General features: G+C 44.1%; 2 pseudogenes across 1 annotated transcript; one reads left to right on the plus strand and one right to left on the minus strand.

The window, feature by feature from the left end:
- The first annotated feature begins 1,681 nt into the window (after positions 1 to 1,681).
- LOC144132147 (uncharacterized) lies at positions 1,682 to 6,206 on the plus strand (annotated as a pseudogene). Its single transcript, XR_013314722.1, has 5 exons — positions 1,682 to 2,172; positions 2,777 to 3,029; positions 3,342 to 3,513; positions 4,415 to 4,526; positions 5,392 to 6,206. The product of XR_013314722.1 is annotated as an uncharacterized LOC144132147 (transcript).
- A 1,472-nt stretch (positions 6,207 to 7,678) lies between these two features.
- On the minus strand, positions 7,679 to 8,401 carry LOC144126449 (uncharacterized; annotated as a pseudogene).
- Positions 8,402 to 9,550: the final 1,149 nt, after the last annotated feature.

Raw genomic sequence — 9,550 nt, forward strand, 5'->3', positions numbered from 1 at the left:
AAGGTCGCTGAGGTGTTATCACCAGGCATGCTCCTTAGATTCCAAGATTTCAATGAGCGAAGGCTTTGTGCTGGTGGGTGCACGTGTTTCTGTTCCTTCCTTCGTCCTCGCTTTTTCTGCCACTTGCCAGTGAAGGAAATAAATTTCTAAGTAACATGCCAAAATTTACAGACGAATCGCGTTTGAAGCGCATATATTTTTTGAACTGGAAAGCATCAGAAGCAAAGGAAAGAAAAAAATAAAACTGATCCATCGATATTTATGACGGCGATTGCCGGACTGAAAAGGAAAACGTTACCACGCTCACGGTGAACGAGCCGCGCGGTGCTGGAGGCTGAGCAGGGTTGCACCGAATAGGAATTGCATCGCTGCTGTATAGAGCGCCGTCTATTTTGGCGCCCTCTGCTCAGGACAGGCCTCCGAGACAGACCGATATCTCGGAGGCGGTTCGAGGTTTAGTGGTATTTATTCCGAAGTCTCGCAGCAAATGCTGTCCTAGACCTGGAAGGCTTTTTTTGATGCATTTAGTGCGTCGGCTTTACCATTTTATTGTAATTTGTTCATGCTTGCTTTCCTTCTTGTTCTCATTTTCATTTTCTTCTATTTCCTGGCACTACAGCGGTGGCCTAGCGGTTAGAGCATCCGCCTGGCATGGGGAAGGGGCGGGGTTCGGTACGCACTGCCTCCAGGCACCCACCAGTGACACAATGGGTACAAGCATTGCCCTATAACAAGAAAATAACGACGGCATAAAACGCTTATAGCAATGGAGTCCACAATTACTACAGAAGGATTAATCCAGAAGACAGAAGAAGGAAACGCAGGTCCTACTGTATAAAAAGTGAAAGCTTCAACATAGCCCAGCTTGTGGCTCTTACAGTCTTGAATTGTTACTGAGCGCCGCGGTCGTCCTGTTTTTTCTCAAGTGTAGTGTAGGGATACTTTGTAAGATTTGGCGCACGACAAGACGTTCGTTCTTTCACTCCCATCTTGTCCTGTGCCGTTATTCATAGAGTTAAATCTTTGTCCTTTTCGATGTCTTACGCTGCATGCTAGGCCTCGTTTACCAATGAGTTTTAAAATTTTCTCCTCGCAGAAATTCACGCGCGAGAAACAGGTCCATAAAGTGCTGGCTTGTGGCTCTCACCGGCGTGTGTATCGTTCGAGCCTTCTTAGGTGACCACAGCACGTTTCCTCACTGCAGCGGCCCGATTACGTGCATGAATCAACTCCCTGTGCTCGCGTATACTGAAAAGCGCTAGTAGACAAACAGTTGTATGGCCCTGCGTTCCCCGGAAACACATAGCTGAATATGACGGGATTTATAAAAGATTTGGACTCCAATTTCCTGAGGATGAACCCTTACTCTATTGCTGTGTGTGCCCCACTAAAACTAAAAAGTAAAAGTGATGGGCTGGATGAAAGATGGGAGCGTCCCCATTGAAACGGGGTGGTGGCAATTTCCACCATGCTCGGCTTTCTGTTTCTTTAATTTCTTTAATGCAGTAATACCTCAGTTTACAAATTCGCCATTGTCATTAAATACGTAAATATGAGGTAAAATATGTAAATATGCAGCATGTATAAAAGGAAGATGGGCAGTGGCGGCAGCCGCATCGCCAGCGCAGGGCGCGGAAATGTGTTGATGACCGGAGCTCAGACAGCCATTTAGCTAGCTGTCCTCAGGCTGTTTTCCGTGTAAATCTCTGTTAGAATTTTTTGAAGGTGTGCTGGGTTCAGCCTTTGGCCTACGTCCTGGAGATTCGCAGCGGAACCATCGCGTCAGCTATGTCCACCGATCTGTGCCTTCGCCTACGCCCGTTGTTTCCCTCGCGCTCTCTGACAGCGGGACCCCGCCATCTTTAGCGGTACGATGAACACAACGTGGAGGATTTGCTTGTCAACTACAAGCAGGTAAACGGCCACAACCGGTGGGACGACGTCATGAATCTAAACAACATGGTCGTTAACCTGTCGGTCGTGGCCAGCCTATTAGCCCCGAGAAGTTTGAGTGGCGCCTCCTCACGGCCAGCCGACGTGAAGTCACGCCAAGGACTCTCGTGCGCCTGTGTCGACAGCCCCGGCTGCTAGTACGTTCAGGTTCGCTTCAACGTTTTGTTGCCCGTCACTAAAGACTAATGAACAACGCAGACAGTGGAGATAGAATCTCAGGTAAGCAAAACTATGCTGAATCACGATCACTGCCGCGTTCAAAGGTTAAAGAACAGAGTACATCGCGGCGAACGCACGTGCTCTCGAGCGTTCGCCGCGACGGGCGCCTGCTATGACTTCTTGCTTCGGAAATGACTCTCTGCCTTCAGCAATGCCGGTTGTCTTCTATATGCGTTTTGTTTATTCGAGTAAGGGACATACGGCAGATGTGCGGTTGGTCGGTTTACGACGCAATATAAGATTGTTTGATGTTGATATAGGGTCGTGAATGTTGTTGTGAGCGATGTTGTTGTGAGGTGCGTTTGGCGCGGTGGCACGTGATGCGCGCGGATCGCGGATTTCTATTGAAAGTAGGCTATCAATTAAAGCTGGAAGATTAGCCTTGCTTGACGCGCATTTTTTAGTGTAGTCGGAAGCATGTGCGCAGTACAATTACACCTAATTTACTAACGGCAACGTACGTACATGCATGATCGTGTTTTTATCGTTGCTGCCGCAGAATGATCAGCCTCTCCGGCATTCGTTTCGCCTCTGCGTGCTGCGACGTAACCGCAACGCTGTCTCGGGTATTATATACTAACCTTCGAACGTTTCTCTTTTGCAGTCGCCCTGCCACTAAGCAGCATCAACTGCTATGTGGACAAGGCGTGCGAGACCGGTCGCTGCCTCATCGAAGCAGTGGACGCGTACTATGCAGGCCATGTAGTTGAGTGCTCCATTGAAGCAGCTGGAAATGGTCGTTTCAATTTCCTGGCGTTTGTTTCACAAACGACCGCACTCGACAATGCCCCACACGAAGTTAAGATCACCGTGTGCAACTCGGAGGTTGATCGAGCCCGCTGCTCCTGCAAGGCAGGGTATGATCTCTTTCCGCTCGACTGTCGGCTCAAGTTGTACATGTACGGAGTACAGTAAATTTAATATCTGGGTGACAATAGCAAAAAATGACAGCATCCTGCGCTGAGTAACTTTTTTTTATGCATAGAACTTGGCTGTGGAAAAAGCTCAAAACATTCTTTAAGAGTTTCTTCCCTTCAAGTGTCTGACACTCTAATTAATAATGATAGTATCAAATTCGCGTTTAAGGACCTTTTTTAATTGATACAATAGGTGTTAAGACTCAGGTAACTCGAATGTCTTCAAGTGCTGTTTTGGATTTTATTTTACAGAAACTACAAATGTAAGCACATTGTGGCTTCTCTGCTACATATTAATGGAGCAAGAACTTTTGACAGACTGTCACCGACTGATCAGCCACAGAAGTGGGGCAAAGCGCAGAAGGACCGAATAAAGCAGAAGTATGAACCAAGGGCTATGGTTGACCTTCCATGCACAAAAAAGGTGTGTGAATAATTCTGCTTTTACAACATTACTTGCAGTAAAAAAAAACAATGAGATTGAAAGGCCACACTGTGACCCTGAAAGGAAGGCCACTGCTGACTGGTGCATTATGTTACAGTAGTGAAATTTTTTGGTATATAAATTAAGCGATTTGCTTACTGCTTCTGCACTGAAAGCTCTCACAGCGCTCTAATTGCTACGTTCATTCTCCACAATGGGTACAAGAACATGTTATTTTCTTTTTTACCAACTGTAAAAACCAGCGTCACAAGTACCATGTGATAATTTTCGGGAATATCAGGTGTCACACCTCCGTTTTATAAGAGTGCTTCAGATACACGGTGTTTGACTCTAAATATAAGTTGGTACTCTTTTGTTTACTGAAACGTAGCTTTCTTATGTATCACTTCATGATAACTCTCAGAGACGAAATACAAATGGTGAGACGTGGCTAATAATAATAATAATAATAATAATAATAATAGTAATAATAATAATTATAATAAATGGTTTTTGGGGAAAGGAAATGGCGCAGTATCTGTCTCATATATCGTTGGACACCTGAACCGCGCCGTAAGGGAAGGGTTAAGGAAGGGAGTGAAAGAAGAAAGGAAGAATGAGGTGCCGTAGTGGAGGGCTCCGGAATAATTTCGACCACCTGGGGATCTTTAACGTGCACTGACATCGCACAGCAGACGGGCGCCTTAGCGTTTTTCCTCCATAAAAACGCAGCCGCCGCGGTCGGGTTCGAACCTGGGAACTCCGGATCAGTAGTCGAGCGCCCTAACCACTGAGACGTCGCTGGCTAAAGACGTGGCTGGCTAAATGCCAAATTGTGTGTTTTCATCAAGCGCACATTTTTCAGCCTGGACCTTTATATCAATTTCTTCTTGTTTCTCAGGCAAAGATCAAAGAGCCTGCTCAACCCGAAGGTAATATCCTTGGACGGCTCCTAAAGAATTTGGGCCATCAATCTGCAGCAAAAATGCCTTCGGAGAGCACCACTGAAATAGGTATCAATGCAAGCTTATTTTAGATATTGGCTGGCCATATCAGTGCAGTATACATAGCAGCTGAGCCTATTTATATGAAATGAATCCGTGCAGTCAAAGGTTGCAGTACATAATACCATTATGCTGGAATTCATTCATCTACATAGTAGTTAATCCCATGTTACTTTGCTACATCCAAATTTATTTGTGCAACAGCTGGGCAAAAGAAGGCTGCTGCTTGATCTGGTCGCAGCATGGTATGTTATATTTTCTGATGTGCAACACTGTCAGCAGTAGAACGTCTCCTACATGAATAAATTAAATGTGAACTTCACCCAATGAATGGAATTGGGACCTTTGCATGACAGCAAGGTACTCTTGTGTACAACTGCCAACATTGCCGTTGGACCATTTTAGTGTGACTGCTCATGTAGTGTTTTTAACAAGGAGCATGCAGTAGTAACACTGCAGTACTGGTTGAGATATGACGACACATTTTGGGAACAACCAAGCTATCCAGCATGCTGCGATTTAGGGTCACTGAAGTTTCAGTAGGTGGCCTACGAGGATACTCGGCCACCCTTAAATGCCTATAGCTGTGAGGCTGTCTAGGGGATTTAGCCTTTGGTATCTGTCACTCTGCACTCGGAAAGTTGTACCTCCTGTACTTATGAGCGTCCAACAATATTTGTCTGCCTTGCTATAAGGTCATGTATTATAGTATGGGTACTAGGCACAAAATACCAGCAATTTTCCAGCATGTCCATATGCATCTCATATGTATTACATTGTTCTTTTGGCGCCGTTTCACTTGTTATGCCTTTTAGAGTCAGTAAACCTGAGACAATGTAGACCTCTAATTTTGTGTGGTCTGCTTTCTCTGCAGCTGTAGCAGACTGTGGTGAAAATCCCGACCGATGTGAGCCTGAACCTAGAGACATCACTCTGATGGGTACCCTTCACGAGCTGAGAAGGTTGCTTGGAAACTGTGACCTGCAAAAGCTGCTCGAACACTTAAAGAATGCAAGAAGTTGCGAAGATATTGCTGCAATTGAACAGTCGACACGACACCAAGCAAAATCTGGCCTCTGGTGACAGCACAGAGTTGGCATGATTACCGCCTCCATAGCCTACAGTGTCTTCACAAGGGTGAAGACACTACGGACAAAGATGGGACCACATGACCTGAGACCTCTACTAAAAAAGGTCATGCGGCAAACGAATGTCTGCACAGCAGCAATGCGTCGTGGCAGCATGTTGGAAGAAAGCACAAAGAAGTGCTATGCCCAACAGCAGCAATCGCAACACAAGGACTTGATTGTGACACAGTGTGGACCTATTGTTATGGGTGGACGACCATACATTGGTGCAAGACCAGATGGACTAGTACAGTGCGAGTGCTACCCCAAGCGTGTGCTTGAAGTTAAGTGCCCAGAGTCCTTGGAAAAATTTGTAATGGAGATCACCGAGAAGAATGACAAAACAACAACTGAAAAGCTGAAGCGTGCAAGCACGTACTTTTGCCAGATACAAGTGCAAATGGGCTTGGCAGGACTGAAGCAAGGGGAGCTATTTGTCTTTTTGAATGATGAAAAGAACATGTGCATACCAGTGCCATTCGATGAGTATTTCAGGGATGAGGTTGAGCGGTCCACCTATTTTTTCAAAGAGTATGTGCTCCCACATATTCTGTGTGTGTGATAAGGCTTCCCATTCTGCTAGCTGAAACAAAGTCTGTAGGTACAGATTAGGACCTACTCTTAAGCATTTATTGAAAGATGTCCTGGGAATAATTATCTTTTGTTACATTTTTTGCAGAAAGTGTTTTGTGCGATTAAGAAATGCAGAAGTCAAGCGTTTTGTACCTGTAATATACCTGCCAGCTGTTTTTTGCTATTCAACGCTTTTTTATCATACAAATGTGGTACACACTTTGTGATACATCTGTGATATAACACAACAAAGTGAGCAAGAGTTGAGGGCACTGAAGCAAGGGGAGCTATTTGTCTTTTTGTATGATGAAAAGATCATGTGCATACTAGTGCCATTCGATGAGGAGTATATCAGGAACGTGGTTGAGTGGTCCACGTATTTTTTCAAAGAGTATGTGCTCCCACATATTCTGTGTGTGTGATAAGGCTTCCCATTCTGCTAGCTGAAACAAAGTCTGTAGGTACAGTTTGGGACCTACTCTAAGCATTCATTGAAAGATGTCCTGGGAATAATTATCTTTTGTTACATTTTTCGCAGAAAGGGTTATGTGCGATTAAGAAATGCAGATGTCAAGCGTTTTGTACCTGTAATATACCTGCCAGCTGTTTTTTGCTATTCAACGTTTTTTTATCATACAAATGTGGTACACACTTTGTGATACATCTGTGATATAACACATCAAAGTGAGCAAGAGTTGAGGGAACTGAAGCAAGGGGAGCTATTTGTCTTTTTGAATGATGAAACGAACATGTGCATACCAGTGCCATTCGATGAGGAATATTTCAGGGATGTGGTTGAGCGGTCCTATTTTTTCAAAGGGTATGTGCTCCCACATATTCGGTGTGTGATAAGGCTTCCCATTATGCTAGCTGAAACGACGTCTGTAGGTACAGATTAGGACCACTCTAAGCATTCATTGAAAGATGTCCTGGGAATAATTACCGTTTGTTACATATTTTGCAGAAAGTGTTATGTGAGATTAAGAAATGCAGTCAAGCGTTTTGTACCTGTAATATACCTGCCAGCTGTTTTTTGCTATTCAACGCTTTTTATCACACAGATGTGACACACACTTTGTGATATATCTGTGATATAACACAAAACAAATGAGCAAGAGTTGAGGGCAAGCCTTAGTCGGCTAGACAATGTTTTGAGAAGAGGACCTGTGGAAACGTTGCCCTCTTGTGAAATCATTGGCTAGCTAACTGAAGCTCCCCATCAATTCCTGCTCACTTTGTTATGTGTTGTCAAGAATCCCATCTTCCTGCCCCTACTCTATAGTGGATCTGTGATATAACTGTGTTTTGAAGAAACAATAAACTCAGAGAGTGAAGTATTTAGTGAATAAATACTGTTCTGAATGTTACAAATGAAGATGATATGACAGTAATACATATTTTACAACACACATGAAACATACCACACTGATCTGTTTACTCCATACACTCAAACCCAGTGATCTACGAGCGGAAGAGGAACTTGTTATCCTTAAACAAAGGCTTCGATAGGTTCACTGTGCCAGCAAAGAGAATGTTGTCTATGTATGGCAGAAGGTCGAGATCGAACCTATTTCTCAAAATACGAAAGAGTTTCATTCTTTGAATGGCTCTTTCTACATGCATACGAGCACTTGCGATCGAATGATTATTTTTTGCCTTCTCTGTTATCAGCTGTTTTTCCATAAGAAAGGGAGGTCTGTTCATTTTGACATTTTTTTCTCTACAGAGTTCACTGATAAGAAATCCTTCATCGACCATGACGCTGTCAACATGTGGCATGCACTTGTCGAGCACTTTTCAGTGTTTTGTGATATATGTATCCGATGCTTTCCCACCATATGCTGGGCTTATATAGCTAATTAGACCGCCTGGAGTCTCGCTTACCAGCTCCTTTGCAGTGTAGGTACGTTTGTAATGGCTGTATGTTAGCAGCCGTGAGGTGAGGTCTTTTGGCCGCTCAATTTCTATTTCTGTACAGTCGAGCACCATTCTCGTGTCTTTGTACTCCTTGAAGTAAGTTGTGAGGCAGGTGACCACGCAGGCCTTTTCTGGCCAAAATACTGCGTGCTATAAAATCCTGGCCAGGATCAAAATGGACTCTCTGAACAAGTTAGACGCAGTTGTGCGGTGAACTTGAAACAGCACAGCCAGCAGTGAGAAAATTAATTCATAATACAAGTTCATGAATGTTAAGAGGACAGCGTCATCATTGCTTATACAGAAGCTGCGGTTTGTCTGCAAGGCACGTGCTTCTGTGAACAATTGTGTGATGTTATAAAACAACTCAAAGGATCCTATCCCTGTGAGCACAAGCAAGCCACTTTCATCTGAAATTTTTGAAATAGTTATGAGCTGTTCACTTTTGAAAATGCCATTTGTTGTATTTACTTGTACTCCAGCATCTTTGCAAAGCTTCTGCACCTGCAAGGTAACCTCTGTAAGAAAAAATACAAGCAATGTAAAAAAACAGCTGCATGTGAAAAACGAAACTGATCGGTACCTTCTGAACTTGCTGCGTGGTGGTCTAGACTCTGTGTTCGAGCAGCTAAAGCATTGAAAGAAAAATAAACAGCAGAATAATGCGTGTCATCTGATATACTCTGTGCATGTACAGGGATATTACTAAATTTCCACACTTATTGAAAACTATGCCATTTTCTGCTAAGTGGGGAGATGCGAGTGGGCAGAAGAGATTTCTTGTGTAGTTCCTGAGGTAATTAATACCTGTGGCTTTATATTTTGTACCAAGTGGTCACTCGTCCTAGGTGTCAGTGGCATGAGATTACGTTGGGGTAGCATCATGTCGCTTTGATCAAAATTAATGGTGAGGAGCTAAAGCTGGCCATTTATAGTGCTTTGAGCCTAGGAATATTTGTTTAGTACTGGTTTATGGATAGCGCTAAGCACAATGCATTTTTTTTACCAAAAGGAGGGTCCTGTATTTCGCATACGCCCTACAAAAGCTCAGCCACAACAACGTGAATGTTCACATGGGCGGGATAGACTGTAAATATACCATCGCACTCCATGTGTACCACCTCCTCGTCTGATCGTGCAGCAGATTCTATTGGAGCGGCGGTCGAACTTTTACTGCCGGTCCCGTTTTCGTGTGTTTCCAATGCGTCCATGTGTGTGCAGAGCTGAAATGATCTTGCGGGAACTCATCTGTCACCTGGAATTTTAATCAAAGTGTTACGGGGAATCGATGAAGGTCTAATTAACACAGTCCGGGCATGCTCTCAGAAGAAAATAGCACTGACCAGCTGTACATCTCGGGTACTCTTAAAGCACAGCACAGTACAAGTCGGGCACGAAGCCAAGGGAGGGCCCCAC

The sequence above is a fragment of the Amblyomma americanum genome, chromosome 1 (genome assembly GCF_052857255.1).
Source record: "Amblyomma americanum isolate KBUSLIRL-KWMA chromosome 1, ASM5285725v1, whole genome shotgun sequence".
In the NCBI taxonomy this organism is placed as follows: domain Eukaryota; kingdom Metazoa; phylum Arthropoda; class Arachnida; order Ixodida; family Ixodidae; genus Amblyomma; species Amblyomma americanum.